This window comes from Schistocerca cancellata, chromosome 7 (genome assembly GCF_023864275.1).
Source record: "Schistocerca cancellata isolate TAMUIC-IGC-003103 chromosome 7, iqSchCanc2.1, whole genome shotgun sequence".
NCBI lineage: Eukaryota > Metazoa > Arthropoda > Insecta > Orthoptera > Acrididae > Schistocerca > Schistocerca cancellata.
This window is the reverse complement of record NC_064632.1, coordinates 214,260,600-214,279,958: the sequence shown is the minus strand read 5'-3', so window position 1 is coordinate 214,279,958 and position 19,359 is coordinate 214,260,600. Positions and strand designations below refer to the sequence as shown.

General features: G+C 42.1%; 1 non-coding gene across 1 annotated transcript; it reads right to left on the bottom strand.

Moving 5' to 3' along the window:
* Positions 1-11,870: 11,870 nt before the first annotated feature.
* Positions 11,871-11,945, bottom strand: Trnas-aga (transfer RNA serine (anticodon AGA)). The gene has a single exon. It is a non-coding gene; the product is annotated as a tRNA-Ser (tRNA).
* Between the last annotated feature and the right edge of the window lie 7,414 nt (positions 11,946-19,359).

Here is a 19,359-nt window from a genome sequence, read left to right as displayed (position 1 = left end):
AGCATTCTCTTTGTTAGTTAACACATTAAAATACCTCAGACTAACACTTGATTGCCAACTAAAATCGAAACCCATCTATAAGTCATTCCACTGAAAGCCCACAATAGATTAAAACTACTACAACTGCTAACTGATCAAACTTGAGGATCGTACCCCTTCAGTATCCTCGTTGTCCACAATACCTTGATCCGACATGCCCTCTCCTGTGCAAATGCTGTATGGGTATCGGCTCTACCTAAGATCTATCACTCCCTCCAAATCCTTGAATGTCACATCCATTTACCTTTCGCCATGGATTCTCATCAAATTCTCAAATTCCCGTCTCTCTTCACCTGCATCGAACTACTCTACCTATTCTTTCTAATCTGCAAACTAGATATCCAGAAACCCCGCTGTTCCCCTATGGTCACCAGTTCTGGGATGCTGCAGGACCTTTACAGAACATCCCACCATGCCTGCATAGACACATGCTCCTTATCCTATCCCAAAACAAACTGAATTGAGTCACTCTCCCAGACTGAAATCTTCCCAGTCCTGTCAACTATAATTTTCCCACCTATCCCACTCCTATCTTCCTTCTCATTCTCTACCCATCCCATCCCCTCTTGAAACATGCAAAGGCTCTGCTCTAGCATCAAGTTCTGTAACCCTTTCTGTCTTCTCACTTGCCACACCAACACCTACCTACAGTACCACAAACACACACACACACACACACAAACACACACACACACACACACACACACACACACATGCACACACACATACACTCACACTCACATACACACACACACACACACACACACACACACACACACACAGATCTTGCCTCCTCCCCCCTGCATAACACCCACAATTTTAATCTCTCCCAGTTATTTTCCCCAGTGCAGGTGCATCATCTTTTTAGCGAAATTACAGTGTTTCTTTCTAATAAAGATCGCCTGTTTCAAGGTGTTTCAGTTATCTATTTTTTATCCTTACATTTTCAATTTTTATTTTAATTAAAACTAATAAAGACAGTTAGCTTCTCATTGGTCTTAAAGACTGTTTAGTTTTGCAACTTTAATTTCTTGTCATTGTTTATCTTATTCATATTCTAAAGGGTGTCAGCTGTACTACTACCATCCCACATCTCACCCACATGGGATGAGGTGGACAAAAAGCAGTAACGAGAACAACAGGCTTTCGAGGAGGAGGCCCTCTTTCCCAGTGGCTATTTAGACTGGATAGTTCGCAACCTGGTGCTAGATCAATAAAGAGTTCGTGTGTGCACCCATAGGAGCACACTTCTATGCTTCACAAACAGTGTCCTACTGTTCCTAATATATATTGTCCGCTCTGTTTCGTCTTCTGTCTTAATTCTCTGTGTGTGTTGTGTTTGTGTTTGTGTCTGCATGTGTGTGTTTGGATGTTACTCATCGCCATCGTCAAGAGCTCGCTTGTGTATTTACATCGCCTGTTATATTTGACCTCACGTCACCACATCTTGTTGATACTCGTCATAATCACCCACACGCTGGACTTGGCTGTGTAGTTATCTCTCTGCCTCCGACGCTGTCGCCGCCACTGCCACAGACACTGCAGCTTCCGCCGTCGCCGCCACTGCCGCCAACACCTTCCCCTGCAGTTGTAGTCGTCATCCCATCGCCCAGACATCGTTGCTGCCATCCTTGCAACATGAGAGACATTTTATCACAGCACGATCACTCACCATTCACAGCTCTGTCTCAGCTCATCACAGTCTCCGTTATAGCTGCTTCAGCGGCTGCCCAGCCTCTCATCACCATCTGCCATTATTGATCATCCCACAATGTCTACCATTATAAGTCCCCATCTATTGCTCCTACTGTCACCAAATGGAGCACGTTATCTAACCCATCTCCCTACATCTATCGTCGGCCGTTGTGACCGTGCGGTTCTAGGCGCTGTAGTCCGGAACCGCGGGACTGCTACGGTCGCAGGTTCAAATCCTGCCTCGGGCATGGATGTGTGTGATGTCCTCAGGTTAGTTAGGTTTAAGTAGTTTCAAGTCTAGGGGACTGATGACCTCGGGTGTTAAGTCCCATAGTGCTTAGAACCCTACATCTATCCTCACCTACTCAGCATTGGTGGCCGAAGACTTCCGGCATAAAAAGTCAGCTTCATTCAGCCAATGACCTTGTCAAAGAGGGCGGAAAAGCGTAGAGAGGTTAAGGCATTCTCTTGTCCTACAGGTGGGATACTGCCCATAAAGGAGGGAGAATCAGCAATGATCAAGGGCATGAGGATGCAGAAGGCAATTGAATCCACTGCTTTCAAGACACGTAACGTGTATCCACAGGACATGTGGCCTGTAATTGAAGAAGTGTCATGATGATCTCTCCATTGGCAAAGGATTCCAAATCGTCCACCATTCGGAACTCCGGGAGGGACTGCCAAGGGGGGAGGTCACCATGAGAAAAAATCTGAATAATGAACGGAACGATAACGTTCTACTAGTCGGGGCATGGAACGCCAGAAGGTTGAACGTGGTAGGGAAACTAGAAAATATTCGTATTAAAAAGAGTGTAATACAAGGATTTAGCCTTTTGCCCCTACTGTTCAATCTGTACATCGAAGAAGCAATGATGGAAATAAAAGAAAGGTTCAGGAGTGGAATTAAAATTCAAGATGAAAGGCAACCAATGATACGATTCGCTGATGGCAACCAATGATACGATTCGCTGATGACATTGCTGTCCTGAGTGAAAGTGAAGAAGAATTACATGATCTGCTGAACGGAATGAACAATCTAATGAGTACACAGTATGGACTGAGCGTAAATCTAAGAAAGACGAAGGTAACGAGAAGTAGTAGAAATGAGAAAAGCAAGAAACTTAACAATAGGATTGATGGTCACGAAGTAGATGAAGCTAAGGAATCCTTCTACCTAGGCAGTAAAATAATCAGTGGCTGATGAAGCAAGAGGACATCAAAAGCAGATTAGCTATGACAAAAAAGGCATTCCTGGCCAAGCGTTTTCTACTAATACCAAATATCGGCCTTAATTTGAGGAAGAAATTTCTGAGAACGTACGTTTGGAGTACAGCATTGTATGGTAGTGAAATATGAACTTTTTGGAAACCGGAACAGAAGAGAATCGAAGCATTTGAGATGTGGTGCTACAGACAAATGCTGAAAATTAGGTGGACTTATAAGGAATGAGGAGGTTCTACACAGAATCGGAGAGGAAAGGAGTATGCGGAAAACACTGATAATGAGAAGGGACAGGATGAAAGGACATTTGTTAAGATACGAGGAAATGACTTCTATGGTATTAAGGGAGCTGTAGATGGCAAAAACTGTAGAGGAGTACAGAGATTGCAATGCACCCAACAAATAATTGAGTACGTATGTTTCAATTGCTATTCTGAGATGAAGAGATTAGCACAGGAGAGGAATTCGTGGCCGCTCACATCAAACCCGTCAGAAGGCTGACGACATACGTTCCCCCCACCCCCCATACACACACACCGCCACAAAACTATCATCTGCCTCCATCTTCCTAACATTTCTCTTATTTCTCTTTCGGGTGAGACTCACCAGCCGGATGCATGACAATCTGCGGAGCAACAGTAACAGCTGATGACATCATGAGTATTCCTTCCACAAGCCACACAACACCAACCAGCGCAAGGCACGCTAAAGTACCTGGGCAACCCAAAGGCAACCTTCAGCGCCGTATCACGCTACACCCCATACCACAATCACCCTTCCTTCCAACAGCCATTAAGAGATCAACAGAACGGCAAACCTGCAATGCTTCTATCAGTCTCACACCCTACAAACCACAAAAACAATCTGTCAAACACAACCTGAAAATGCTGTGCATACTGGACACAGATACCCCCTATGTAGCATCTTCCTCTGCCTTTCACAGCTTGAACCGACAAGACCCAAAATTCCTCATGTCCAAATGTTTTACACTTGAAATCAGGAAATACCTCCAAAACCTCCATGACCAAAATACCATCCTGAAGAAAGACTCAAGCACACTTCCACACCGACCTTCTCTCCTAAATCTCTGTTATTGCGATACTGTCGTCTGTCTCGAAATCACGCATTCTACAGTCATTTCGCTGCAGCCAACAGTCTGTGCTGCCTGTAGGATGCTCTCATGTTCTCATGCCAATGATCTGACTTTCCTCAAAGTCTAAAATGTGGAGATAATCTACCCACGTACACCCAAGACATCCAAGGCCCCGCTGTTTTGCGAATTCCACCTGAAAAGTCCAGTAACAACAGACACACCCAACAGTCATTACGTACTCACACCGTCCTCGCCCTCATGCTCATCAGTAGGAACAGATTTTTTCTGTATAAGCAGAATAGTTATATTCCATGCCTCGATAAAAGAAATATTGCACTCTGCAGAGATTAGTAAAAATCCATAAATTGTGTGCCACAGCTAATAACGATGTAGATAATTACCTGCAGATTCCAACTATAAGAGGACAGTTCTCGCAGAAAAATTATTATTTGCTGGTACCACCGAGAACTGTAATTACAACTTCACAGAAAGATGTCAAAGCAATTGTTCATCTGTCTGGCGACGTAGGTACAATTATACAAATTCCGTGTACTATCTCGTGCAGTCAGTGGGATTACGAATCAGTCAGCAACTCACTCTGGGTAATCGCGAAGGGAAGGTCAGGGCATGATTTACTAAAATGTCAACTGTGCGCTCCATAAACGAAAGCCTTCAGCGGGCCAGGTCTGCCTTAGACTACAGCAGAGTCTGAACTGTTGTTTGCTGGTGCTCTGCGTAAGCTCGCTATCCGTTACTCACACTAGGGTCTTTAAGGTCCTTCTCGCATTTTAGCCGAATCCCTAAGCATGCAGTCTATTATATTGCATGTGAATCAATGGGTACGATTCTGTGGTGTCGAATCAAAGTATTTGCAATGACACTTAGTAACGTACTTAACATATTCTCTCACACTAATATTTATACAGGAAGATTCAAATATTCAGTAAGAGACATCCACACAAGACAAATTAGATTTTCTAGCAAGTATCATTATTGCATGTGTTCTCAAGTATTTTGGAAAAAAAAGAACTACATTATAGTTGCTTCTCATTTCAATAACCAAAAAACGATGTCGCAGTTTAATTTGAGAAATACTGTAAGGTAACTTATTGCATAAAACAATATAAAATCCTGTTACAAAACGCGGCCATTAGATATATTTTGCGACTTAAAGACTGTCTAACGAAATTACAGCTTCTAGAATAAAGAGAAAATCAACTTCTCTCTCATGTACACAAGAAGTAGCTTTACGCTGACACATTACAGAGAAAGAAGGTCCACCTTATTGGGTATTGTTAATAATAGTAGTAGAAGCCGCAGTTTTGTTTATCTGTGGCTCATGTTTGGAAAGAATATTGGGCCCGTTGTAGTATTATAGTTTAAGAAGGAAGAAACCCATTTCTATAAACAGGCGCTTACAGGCAGGGTATGACTACAATGGAATAGGCAGTCAGCCATGGCCTTGCATTAGAAACTATTTTGGCATTTGCCTCAAATAATTTAGGAACATCACGGAAAACGTAAATCAAGATAACTGCGTCCATCTGCTGAATATGAGGCCAGAGTGTTTAAAACAACGCAACCTCCTTCGGTTTATCCCTAGTGTACGATACTGTTTTGTTTATACATTCTTACAAATAAGTTATTTAATAATGTAAAAAACTTGAGCTACGCTGTTCATTCATTTCTCTACTTCGATCACTCCATTCACTACGAACAATTTACATGCATTATTTCGTAATTTTCGAGAGACAATCGGAAAGTAACACAATATTTTTTTTTCGTGTACTGCAGCTGGAATGTTGAAATTTCAGAACGATATAGTTTGACGTTTGCGTTACAGAGGGTATTTTGTTTTCATGTGCAGCTCTGGAGAGAAAAGCCTGGACTACGAAGCCGGCCGGTGTGGCCGAGCGGCTCTAGGCGCTTCAATCTGGAACCGCGCGACCGCTACGGCCGTAGGTTCGAATCCTCCCTCGGACATGGATGTGTGTGACGTCCTTAAGTTAGTTAGGTCTAAGTAGTTCTAAGTTCTAGGGGACTGATGACCTCAGATATTAAGTCCCATAGTGCTCAGAGCCTTTTGAACCATTTGAAAACTACGAAGCAAACATGGCTCGCCTGTAACACATCAACCTGTGGAAAGCAGCGAAATGTAGTTCTATATTTGTGGGTCAGAGGGCGTGAACCAAGTGAAACGCACAGAAGCATCCGTGGCTTGTATGTGTACGACTGTAGCAGTGTCACTAGGTGGTGAGCATTCTTCCAGGAGGACCGTGTGAACCTTAGTGATTCACGAGGCGCGAGCGGCCAGTAATAGCTGCAACCCCGCGACATGTCGGAGCTACTGGGGCAGCAATTTTGAACGACAGGCAAGTGCATCTGCGAACCTTAACACAATAGTTCGTTTCATGTGATATGGTGTACGATGTTGTTCCTGACACACTGAAATTTGGTAAAGTTAGTGCTCGCTGGGTGCCTAAGAACCTGACAGGCAACTACAATTGCCAGCGAATGATGGCAGGCTTGGATCATTTAACACGTTAAGCTGCAGAATGGCATGACTTCCGGAAAGGAATCGTCACTGGTGATGCGACGTGGGCGTGCATATGCACGCCCGAAAGCAAGCAGGCTACTTCGGAGTGGAGACATTGTGGTTTTCCTGTGCGAAAAAAATTCAGAGTGACTCAGTCTACTAGGAAAGTGCTTGAGAAAGTTTTCTGGGATATTTATGGTATGTTATTGGTGGACTTTACTTAACACGGGATCACTGTGAATGCTGCAGCCTACATTAAAACTTGGGTTAAGTTGCGTGACAAACGCCACAACATTAATGCTGACGGTGTCCAACTTCTCCATGACAATGGTCACCTCCATTTTGCTGCATCTGTTCGTGAGAAAAGCGCCAAATTTTATTGCCATGTTCTCTAGCATTCACCATACACTCCGGATATTGCACCGTCGGATTTTCATCTGTTTAGTCCCATGAACAAATTCCAGGCCGTCCAATGCTTTCCGAGAGGCGCAGAAGTGAAATCAGCAGTTTTCAGAGAGCTGTATTCCAACCAAACGGACTTCTGCGAACGGAGCATATTTACTTGTGTTGCGTATTTTACTAAACCCCTACTCAGTTTTATCCAAGTAATGGTCCAGCCATATACTGCTTAATAGGCTCTTTTAAACTGACTTTTTCTAATCTCTTTAAGGAATTTGTTGTAAAAATTTAATTCTTAGTGAAGAAATTCCTTTTTGAGTTGCATCTTTATCCTTTCTTAGTAAGTGTAGGTTCAGTACAGACCTCGTTCCATGGTCACGGACAGAGCTGTCTGTACAGTAATTATCGAGGTTATTTTGATAAGTATAACTGAACAACAAATGTACTCACATGATGTAACTAAAATACCCATAATTTTGAAAAGATACTTACAGAAAGTGCGATTTTGAGTTTTCGTTATTACTTTTACAACGCTTGTCAGTAATGTGAATACTCTGTTCATATTTTGTGCATTTGTTTCTTAGGAAAGAATTTCAGAGCTAATATTTGAGTGCACATATCAATAGCAGATAATTTAAACCCGCTGGCTTTAGACATTGATGGCGTCTACATCTACACTTTACACACCACATTACGGCAGTTGGCCGAGGACACTTTGTTTCCTACTTTCAGTTCTTCCCCTTTCTTGTTTCACTGCCAAATGGTCTAGTAAAGGACGATTACTGATAACAATCGGTGTGAACTGTAATGTCTCTGAACTTACCTTCCTTGACTTTTCGACAAATATATATACAGGTTAAGGCAGCTGAGACAGATAACCTCAAATATATCCAGAATGAATAAATGTATCGCTGTGCGTTTTCCACCAAGTTATAGTGAACGCTACAGTAAATTTCATGATGTTCGCAAGTACATTTTAGTGTGTACAGTGGCCGAATTGCCACAACGTAACTTTTTTATAGTGGAACTATATACATCTATCTGTGGCATTTGAAAGAACTTTTACGAGAACTTAGAAGACATAACATGTTTGAGACTTGATCAAATAGTATCAAGATAACAGTGCCGCAAACTATTGTCCCGCCACCAGGAGAAGAGGTTCCACAAACGTCCTCCCTGTTATACCAAATGTAAGCAAGCACGTAACTCAGGTGTAAGAAAGCACGTAACTCAGGTGCGGTTTGTTTGTTTATCGTCTACTCTGTCACACGAAGTGCTTAAAATCTTGACTTAGCACTGCTAGACACATTAGAGTGTTTCTGGAGAAATTATACTGTACGTTGACTTTTATATGGCGTTAACGGCGGCACAGACCCTTCTTATAAGGCATATCAATCCTTCAGGAGTCGCCAATGTTTCCTAATAGGCCTCTTGTTTAATTTCCGCCAAGATCAAAGTAAGTTTCGTGGTGTGCAGACCATTTTGTGTTTCCTAAAATAACGTTTCAGTGCTCTTCAAATGTTCTCTTAAGAGCGTCTGTCAATACATATTCGGAATGGGAGAGACAGCGATCTTCTTGGTATCACAGCGACTGCCTTAGATCCAGTATGATATCTTCCAGTAATTGCGGCAGCTCGAGATACTTGAGTGTATTTAGACTTGCATCAGTAAAAGAGGGAAAGATGATACGGATTTTTAAAAACACGTACCAAACGCTGAGAAGCCACGAGCTATTTCTTTTAGTCAATGTGGATTATCAACTGATATTCGAGCATACTTCGAAAATTTACTTGCCCATGGTTTGTGAACGATACTTATCCCTTAAACAAAATTTCGCGCAGATATGCAGCATCACTTTGCACTTTTCGTAGACAACATTCGGAGAACTGCAATCGATTGTGTAAGTAATTATCATGAAGCTGTGGATGCATCGAAATGTGAAGAGGATGAAGTGCGATGAAATGTATTGTTCGCAGACCACTTGTTTGGTTGATCCCTATCGAACATTCGAGATGTCTCTTAGTGACATTTGCATTGGGTGTTGCTGCTGCTAAACTCTTAGTTTTATTTCTTTCACCAGTTGCTCTTCATTTCCCATGGCGTATTTCATTCTCCGCACTTCCCGTTTCCAGAACTTTTTTATAATATTTGTAAAAACAGATCGTGTCCGTGTCACAATCTGAATACCCTTCAGCATATAACTTCAAGGCTGCTTTAATAGTTTGGTGACATTCGACATATACGATATTCACTTTTGCGGCGACTGTCATATACACTGGAAATCTCTCAGTAGATTTACCAGAAAGTTATCTGACTGCTAAAACAGCAGAACACAGACTGATGAGCTTCAAGCGCACAGGTAAACCCAAGAACCATATCTGAGTTACGTATTTGGTTACATTTGATAAGATATGCCAAACTTTTCAGAAACCTCTTCCCCTGATGGCGGGAGAGTAGTTTGCGGTTTTTTTTATTTTAATATTACTTGATCAAGTCCCAAATATGATATGTCATTGGAGTTCTCCTAGAAGCTTCGTTCAAATGCCACAGAAAAAATTACATGGTCTCACTAGAAAAAATTTGATAATATAATTCGGCGACTATAAACGATAGAAATTACTAGCGAACGTGAAAATTCGTTTTACTGTTCACTATAACTTGGCGAAAACCGCATCTCCAAACAGTTATGGCCGACCGGTGTGGCCGTGCGGTTAATGGCGCTTCAGTCTGGCACCGCGTGACCGCTACGGTCGCAGGTTAGAATCCTTCCTCGGGCATGGATGTGTGTGATGTCCTTAGGTTAGTTAGGTTTAATTAGTTCTAAGTTCTAGGCGACTGATGACCTTAGAAGTTAAGTCGCCTAGTGCTCAGAGCCATTTGAACCATTTGAGCCATACAGTTATGGATATATTTGCGGGTGGCCTGTCTAAGCTGTCTCACCCTGTTTACGGGAGGAAGCAATATACTTTAACACTTCTAGGGAATTACGCTCATGGATATTAGCAGTAAATCACTTCGTAAGGCACAACGCATCTCTCGCAAAGCCTGCCATTGGAACAGATTCATTATCTTCATGACACTGTCACGCTTACCGAACGGATTTGTGACGAAAATCTCTGCACATCTTTAGATCTTCTCTTCTGCGTTTCTCAGTTCTTTTGGAACGGGTTTCAGACATATGAAAAGTCTTTATTGTAAAATGGTGCACATCCCTATTTGCAAGGTGCCTATTCCGGCTTACATGGCCAAAAAAAATTATTTTTAAAGTTTCATGTGTTTATTGGCCGACATCACAAAATTTACAAATTTAAAATGTTGCAGTAACCTACCTACTTAGAGCTATAATCTTATTTTAAAGGTTCAGCACACTAAGACAAGTATTACAGTAGCAAATTGGGTTTACGTCTTGATGCTGAGTAACCCACGAGGTGCTAACTACCCTCACTATATACATACAGCATTTGAGAAAGAGAGCTCTTCACAACTTCCAAGGAACTTTACACAATAATTTCTTCGTAACATCCCCCCCCCCCCCCCCCCAAACGATGAATGGAAAGATTTCTATCACTCACTAAATTTTCGCCGTTTGGGAAATAAAACTTTAGCATCATGCATTAAGTTTTATTATATTACTTCTTTACTGCTAGCTCCATGCGCAGCATATTTTTCGGGCAGTAGTCACATATGCCGCTGAATATATCTAAAAAAATTGACCATTGTACGATTCATAGTTCAGGAGATGTGACCTCATAAACACTCGGATTCGTGAAAAACTATCTTCATAATAAAAGCTCCTGGCGATTGCCCACAAACTTCGAACATAGTTTCAAATCTTTTCTAATCATTTATTCACTACAGTGCTAAACGTCAAATGTTTAACACATTGTTAAGTAATGAGATGTTTGTAGCAGTTTTATACACAGGAGCTCGTCTTTAAAGAACTGAAGGCTTTAGTTTACCGGTATTCAACTACTGGTCGTGGAATATCACATTTTATTACGGAAATAACTGTGTCAGATACGGTGGTGTGTGTAAGAACCAAAGTCGTTACTCCTCGCAAAACAAAAGCGATCATTATCATTGACTTATCTCTGATTTTTATTTTCTCTGTTGTTAAAGACTCCGATTTTGTTCTTGCTGTGTAAAATATGGAGGGAGCTTATAACTGTGAATATTACATATTACAACTCGATAGTAAAAGTTGAATTCAAGCTGCGCGGGATTAGCCGTGCGATCTAAGGCGCTGCAGGAATGGACTGTGCTGCTGGTCCCAGCGGAGGTTCGAGTCCTCCCTCGGGCATGGGTGTTTGTGTTTGTCCTTAGGATAGTTTAGGTTAAGTAGTGTGTAAGCTTAGGGACTGATGACATTAGCAGTTAAGTCCCATAGCATTTCACAGCCATTTGAACATTTTTAGTTGAATTCAAGGAAGAAATAAACGATTGCTCATCTCAGATAATTAATTAGGTGAGATTAGAACGTAAATATTACTCTGTCTAGTCATTCTAGTTACTGCAAAAAGTTTCAGCTACACTACGTCGACGTGGAGTTGGACAGACGTTGGGAGATTAGCCAAAGAACCTACGAATATACAAGACGACTTTCAACGGACGCGAGAGCAAACAACAAGAAATCTGCCACAGCTCCGTATCAACATAATTCCACACGACAAAACAGCCATACCAGGCGAGTTTACTTTCAGTGGGAATTTAAATACATCATATCAAAACCAAAAACACATCTAATTTTGCCTGTAAAACGATAAAATTTAATAAAAATAGCAATATAGTCGAAAGAGGATTTTACAGATTACTTTCTTCATAGAATGAAATTTTCATTCTACGGCGGAGTGTGCGGTGATATCAAACTTCCTGGCAGATTAAAACTGTGTGCCGGACCGAGACTCGAACTCGGGACCTTTGCCTTTCTCGGGCAAATGCTCTACCAACTGAGCTACCCAAGCACGACTCACGTTCCATCCTCACAGCTTTAATTCCGCCAGTACCTCGTCTCCTACCTTCCAAACTTCACAGAAGCTCTCCTGCGAACCTTGCAGAGCTAGCACTCCTTGAAGAAAGGATATTGCGGAGACATGGCTTAGCCACAGCCTGGGGGATGTTTCTAGAATGAAATTTTCGCTCTACAGCGGAGTGTGCGCTGGTATGAAACTTCCTGGCAGATTAAAACTGTGTGCCGGACCGAGACTTGAACTCGGGACCTTTGTTTTTCGCGGGCAAGTGCTCTACCACTTCTTTACTGGAATACACGTTTTGATTACTCTTCTTGTGGATCTGCCTTTCTTTCCATTTATGTTACGCGTTTCTTTCACTTTAAATCGCTCCAGACGCATACTTCCAGATATTTAATGGATTACCTAGCACCGAGACATTACGATTTCTGCTACAATGTCGCTGCCAAGCCGTATTGAGGAAAAGCCCTGACTCTGACTCATCATTGTCAGACTGTCTAGGCAAGAGAATCGCTGCCCGCTGCTGCTGCCCACGTCCTGTGGGTGCTTTATCTACGCCTGCCAAGTTAACATGATGTCAGAAGTGCTGTTTGAGGGTGAAATGATGATGACAGCGACAGTGCAGCAGTAGCGTTCAACGTGAATTTACAACTGAGCGCCAACTTTTTTCCATACGAGTTAGGGCCAGCATGATTTTTTTCCTGTCTGTTGTCCTTCTTCTATGCATTATACTGCACTCTTCTGGTGGTAGTAGATGATAAAATTGACAGTAAGCTGAAAATCGGCAACTCAGGAAATGATTCTGCACCTAATGGAATTTACAGTGAAACAAACACGTAACATGGTTCGCATGCGGGTTGGTAATGCCGATTTACGCAGGGACGTAGACAGGCTAAGGATGTAAGGAAGGGAATAGTGAATTCCCCTCATATCACTATCTGTTCTAGACGTAAGCACGACCTCGTTAGTCACCCCATATCTAGGAGGAGAGGGGGATATTATATTTTTAATGATTTACATATAGCTCCAAAATTATGGAACTGTAGTGGGCTATGCTACAGCAAACGTGATGTGTCACAATAAGTTGCGAAATGCTCAGTCCTTCTAATATTTTGAGGAGGAATAGTAGGGCGTTATAGAAGAAAAACACTTCCACTTGCTTCTAGAAACAACTTTATGGGATAATTGAGGAACAGAGAGAGTCGGTGGAGAGTTTTTTGAATTGCAAAAGGAGGGTATACATTAATAAATAGGGAACGAAGGATGACGAAAATGTCAGTAGGGCCTTTTTGCAGGAGGCAGAATAGAGGTTGATATTGGAGGGGGGGGGGGGGAGGGGTTGCCTGCCCGGACGTCGCATGAAATGCACATAGAGTTCCCACAAACTCTAAACGAGGCTGTAACAACCGTGGCAGCTTTGCCGAGATTGATGCAGCGACCAAGCCTAGGAAGAGGGGACAAGTCTTCAATACTGAGGCCATGTGTTACAAATGTAGTCACCCAGGCCACATTCATTGTTATTGTAGAAAGTCGTAAAGAAAGAAGTGTAAATGAGCTGGTCACACCACAGGAATAAGCAAACAGGAGGTGGAGATCGCAACATGGAAATTCAGGAGGCCATATTGCAGCCAATGCGCAGAGTTTCCAGTAAACGATAGCATAAAGCAACCCCATGCAGATTCAGTGGCAGATAATTATTTAACTAAATATATGGGAAGAACAGTGTGCAGAGTTTTGCTACGTAATGGATTGGAGGTAACTGTAGCCAGCCGGGGAATAAATGGTATGTAAATCTGAACCTGCTATTTGCAGTTAAATGGTCTATGTACGTGCTCGTTTTGGCTGTGTTGGGTTTCTGAAGGGGCAGAACGCTTCTAAGCTTGTGTGGAAGTTTTCCCTTAAGCAACTATATGCTTTAGCTCGGCATCGTTTAATCTCAGCTCTGTTGTTGAAAGGACCAAAAACATGCAAGGAACTCCCTTAGATGTTGTGGAAGCAGACTAAGGATATAATCCCATAAGGTATGGAGAAGATTGGGAGGACGTTGGAGTGAATGTTCCAGTTAGTAGTATATGTGTCGTTGAGGTCTTGGTGAAAAACAAAGAAATCGAGAAGGCACAAGATTTTACTCACCACAGTTTATCGTAATTTCAAGACGTTGACCGAAGCCAAGTGGTGTCTTACGGCGGGGGCTATTTCGGTACACTAAAACTGGAGCTATCACAACGTCTACTAATAGCTGACTTAGAAGTACTGGAGGAGGAAGAATTTGATAGATATTTCATGGAAGAATAATAGAAGCCTGATCAGTCGATCAATTCAGCAGCACTGTGGAGGAAATATCAGGTTTAGAAGGATGTAATAGGGAGAAGACAAAATGATTATTGAAAGAATATGCAGAGCTATTTACTATCCTGGACCACTGCCAGCTACACTGCTGATGCAGCTAAGTTCCCACTGGGAATGAACCATCAGTGTGTAGGTATCTGTAACAAGTTCCACACTATCTGCAACCAGTAATGGAGGAACTTATTAACCAGCAGCTTCATGATGGCATTATAGAAGCCCTTGGGCACCACCTGTGGTAATTGTGCCAGGAAAGAGGATGAAAGTAAGGCCTGTCTATTTTCTTGTTACTACAAGTATTCAAATCAAAAGACAATGACAGATAGATACCCAATAATAACATATCAGAGACCTTATATAACCTAGGGAATGACGCTACTTTATGACTCGGTAACTGCAAAGTGAATACCATCAGTTAGAGGTAGCACCAGAGGCTCGCCCCAAGTTGGTGTTTACTGTTGTATTCAGTCATTATCAGTACCAGTGAATGCATTCAAGCTGAAGGACGCACCACTGACAGTCAAGTACCAATTGGCTAGTGTACTATGAAGTCTTAAATTGAAACCATGCATGGTATACTTGGACAATATTATAGCCTTTTCCGTTGATATCTAGGACCATATGGTATGATAATGTGACGTCTTTAGTCTGTTACAAGTGTCGCAAGTAACAGCCTAGCAAAGTTTCATTTCGTGCTAAAAGAAGTTGCCTATTTGGGCCATGTTATCTGCCACGACAGGGTGTTAACTGACCTTCAGTGTGTATATCCCATGCAAGAATTCCTGAGTCGTAGAACAGAGAAAGAAGTGCAGTGCTTTCTTTGGATAGCTAATTATTATAGTAAATTGCTGCCAACGTTTGCAGAAGTAACCAGACTCCTGATAAATTCGTTGAGATTTCACTGCACTCCAGAATGTGAAGAAACCTTTGTTGGATTAAAGGATTTATTGATTACTGGTTCCATTCTTGCTTCCTGGATTGTGAGGAATATTTTATACTATCATGTGAGGTGAACAGTCATGCCTTAGGTGCATTCTGAGTCAGTAAATTGAAAAAGTGGAGTACTAATACCTTATGCCTCTCCACAGCTATATAAGATGGAGAAAAATTGATCATCTGCTGAAAATGAGATGCTCAGTTAAATAAGAGGGTAAGTCAATTATTATCCGCAACTTAGTTATATTTTTGTTTACTTTGGTAGTACTGTCGCTTTATGTTGAAGACGCATGCTTTGTTTATTTGTTGTTATATCTTTGCATTTTTCAAGCTGCTAGGTTACTTTCGTTATCGCTGCCGTGCTGTTAATCATGGCTGTTCCGTCATCTACTTGCACCAAAGAAGAGCGACGTTCATTGATTCGTTTTTCGTGGTCGGCAGGCGTATCAGGGACCGAAATTCATCGAAGACTTTTGGTGCAGTACGGGAACATTGTTTTGCCACATCCGAGTGTCTACGAATGGGTTGAAAAACTCCGAAATGGTCGCACAAGTGTCATGCACTATAAAGGTGCCGGGCGACCGTTTACCGCCACAAATGAAGAAACCATCGAGCGTTCACGTGAAATTATTCTCTTAGACAGACGATTAATTATTGACGAAGTGACACATCGTCTGAAAATTAGTGACGGTTCTGCCTACGAAATCATCCACAACAGACTTGGGTTTCATAAAGTTTGTGCAAGATAGGTCGCAAAACATCTCATACAGTTGCCTAAACAAACGCACTTGGACATCTGCAAAAAACATTTGGATCGCTATGGTAAAGAGAGGACAACTTCTTAGACACGATTATTACTGGTGGCGAAACATGGATCCATCATTACGAGCCGGAGAGAAAAAGGCAGAGTTGGAATGGAAACATCCAAATTCGCCGTGCAAGAAAACGTTCAAGACCCAACCGTCCTCAGGATAACTGATGCTTATGGCTTTTTGGGACGCACAAGGTCCAGTGCTGGAACATTATGGGGAAAGAGGCACAACAATAAACAGAGTACGTTACATTGAGATGCTCACTGCCCGGCTAAAGCCTGCAATTCGAAGAAAAAGCCGAGGATTGCTGTGAAAATGTGTTGTGTTGTTGCATGACAATGCCCGTCCGCATACTGCTGCCCACATTTCTGAGACGCTCCAGAAACTCAAATTTGATGTACTGCATCATCCTCCATATATTCCCGATCTTGTCCCTTCTGACTATCACTTGTTTGGTCCACTGAAACAGGCATTAAGGGGCCGTCGATTTGCCTCGGACGAAGCAATGAAAGAAGCAGTGCACTCCTGACTCGCAGCTCAACGGAGAACCTTCTTTCATGACGGCATCAGGAAGCTTGTACAACGATGGACCAAGTGTGTTGAAACGCAAGGAGACTATGTTGAAAAATGATGTTCTTGTAAGTTTCATATTTGATTACAATAAAATTTTACAACTATTTTGTGGATAATAACTGACTTACATTCGTATATGGAATAACTTATTACCATTGCCCCTTATATGGTCGACAATTTAATGTTATAACAGATCAGAAGGCGCTGAAATGGCTTTCGGAGCTCAAGGTTCTGACTACCTGCTTGATTCGATCGAATTTATAGTAAAATGATTTCGATTTTTAAGTCATACTTTGTTCTGGGAAGACTCATAGTAATGCTGATGGGACGTGTCATGAGATCCACACCATGGAAAATATTGATATATTTGCAGATAACTCACAGAAAGCTCAGCCAGTGACAGACATTGTCAACAATTTGAGACACAAGCTGAGGTCAGTGTTGATGACAGATGTGTTGTCAGTGCATACTCACGCCACAAAATTTATGACGAAATGTTGAGACAGGCTCATGATTCTATTTCGGCAAGACATGGAGAGCAGCGAGGTACAGAACAATGAATTGCAGAAAATTATTGATGGTGAACACATAACCAGGATGTGGTACAGTACATCAAGAGTTGTGTACCGTGCGTGAAAACAGCTGATTTGAATCATCAAGAGATTCCATTACAAAGGTTACCTAAGATTGACAGACCATAAAAAATAATAGACAATGGACATTCTTGGTCTCTTTGAACAGACACTGGCAAGGGAACAATATGCGTTAACTATAACTGATCATTTTTCACGATTTTCTTCTGCGATTGCTGTGCTATATCAGCAGTCAGAAACAGTATCTCAGGTTGCCACGGGTTATTAAGCTTTGGGAAGCCAGAGGCCAAAATAGCACATCAGAGCATCAGAGCATAAACTTTATATCCAAATTAGTGAAGCAGTTGTGTCGACTTTTACAAATTACGAAGTTGCAGACTAATATATTGCATCCACAAGCCAACTGTAAGATGGAAAGAAGGCACCAAATAATAGGGAAAATGCTTAGTAATTACCAGTACGTAAATAACCAGCAAAGTGAGTGAGGATTGATTCAAAGGTACAAGACCTCACAGGTGTATTACCACTTCGTTGTTTACGGGAGAGTACATAATTATGTAAATAATAACAAGAATCATGAACCTTCCTTTCAGAATTTTGCTAAGACATTAAAGTGTATGTAGTATCAGATTCTAAGATGAATGGGAAAGTACTAAATGGCGAGAGGGTGCACAAGAAGGAAGAAACAAGCAACCAACTATTGTATCAAACAGTGGATAGTGTTAACTAAACCCTTAATGTAAGAAAGGAAAATGATGAAGTTTGTTGCATGCTATTGAGGGTAACTGAAGTGATATCTCCAATTCATGAAAGACAAGTCCTGAAATGATGCCACAGTTGTATATGTAGCGCGAATCTCATTTAAGGGCAGCTCTGAAGCACTGCCTCAGTTTTCAGCAGTTCCTTGGAAAGTAGGCAGGGGAGCAGAAAGGAGGAAAGGTAGGGTCAGATGAAAGGAATAAGATACCTTATCAGTTACTTACACCCTATGTCACAGGCTGGTCTAGCAAGCTATCAGGTGGCTTTCCCAGATCCAATCCAGAACCCGTCTGTGGGGGACAAAATGAGGCTGTACAGCTTCTGACCACCAAATAAAGGACAAAGGAATTTGTGAAACAGGGGGGCATTGACGTAGTGATAGCAATGGACATATTGTGTAATTATAGGACGTCTCATTAATAATGACATACTATTCACTCAGCTGCTTCGAAACCTCTCTTAAAGCACCACCAATGAAAGCATTGAGGTCACGGAGCTATAGGATGCGCTCATCCACACTACTTGTGGTTAGTCTTTTGATGTCTTACGAAAGATTAGGGAGGAGCTACTGCAAGAAACCTTGCCAATATATTACCATATGTTCAACATTGTTATCGCCCAGAGAAGACTCAAGTTACATATTCGAGTGCAGATGCCACTTACCTGTAAGGATTTTCAGTTGAAATGTTTCGCAGTTCATTCCTATCCAGTGGCAAAGAAGGCATGATGATGATGATTTTGGCCTGTGGGACACTCAACGGCGTGATTAACAGCGCCTGTACAAATTCCCGATCTTTTAACTATCCAGACTCACCATTTTCCTGAATGATGATGAAATGATGAGGGCAATCCAAACACCCAGTCCCTGGGTGGAGAAAATCCCCGCCCCTCCCCCCGACCCTCCCCGGGAATCGAACCCAGGACTCCGTGTTCCAGGGTACCAATGCTAGCCACTAGGCCACGAAGTGGAAAGGGAAGCACTGAAGAAATTCGTTTAACCGAGGGTACGTAACATACTTCTGGTAGCGCCAAAGGATGTTCTACGAACGACTCTCCACTTTGGAGGGGTACAAGTAATCATACCCAACAAGTAATACTTATGGTGCCAGAGTAATGCGAGTTCGCACTGTTCTCTGATGGAAAACCTGTGTTTGAGTGTTCTTAGGGAAGTAACTGTAAGTGAGATCTTGCAAAAAATCAATTTGCGTTGGCTCTTTTCAATAACAGATCTCATAGTCATCAACTTCACCTGCTATGATCTAGAGCGCGGTGGTAGTACATAGCACTCAGAACCGCAGGGGCAAGGGTTGTTGATCAATAGTACCGTCTGCAATATTTCCGGACCTGCCTTCTGATTATCTACCAGCATTTCTGGAGCAACAACACCGAA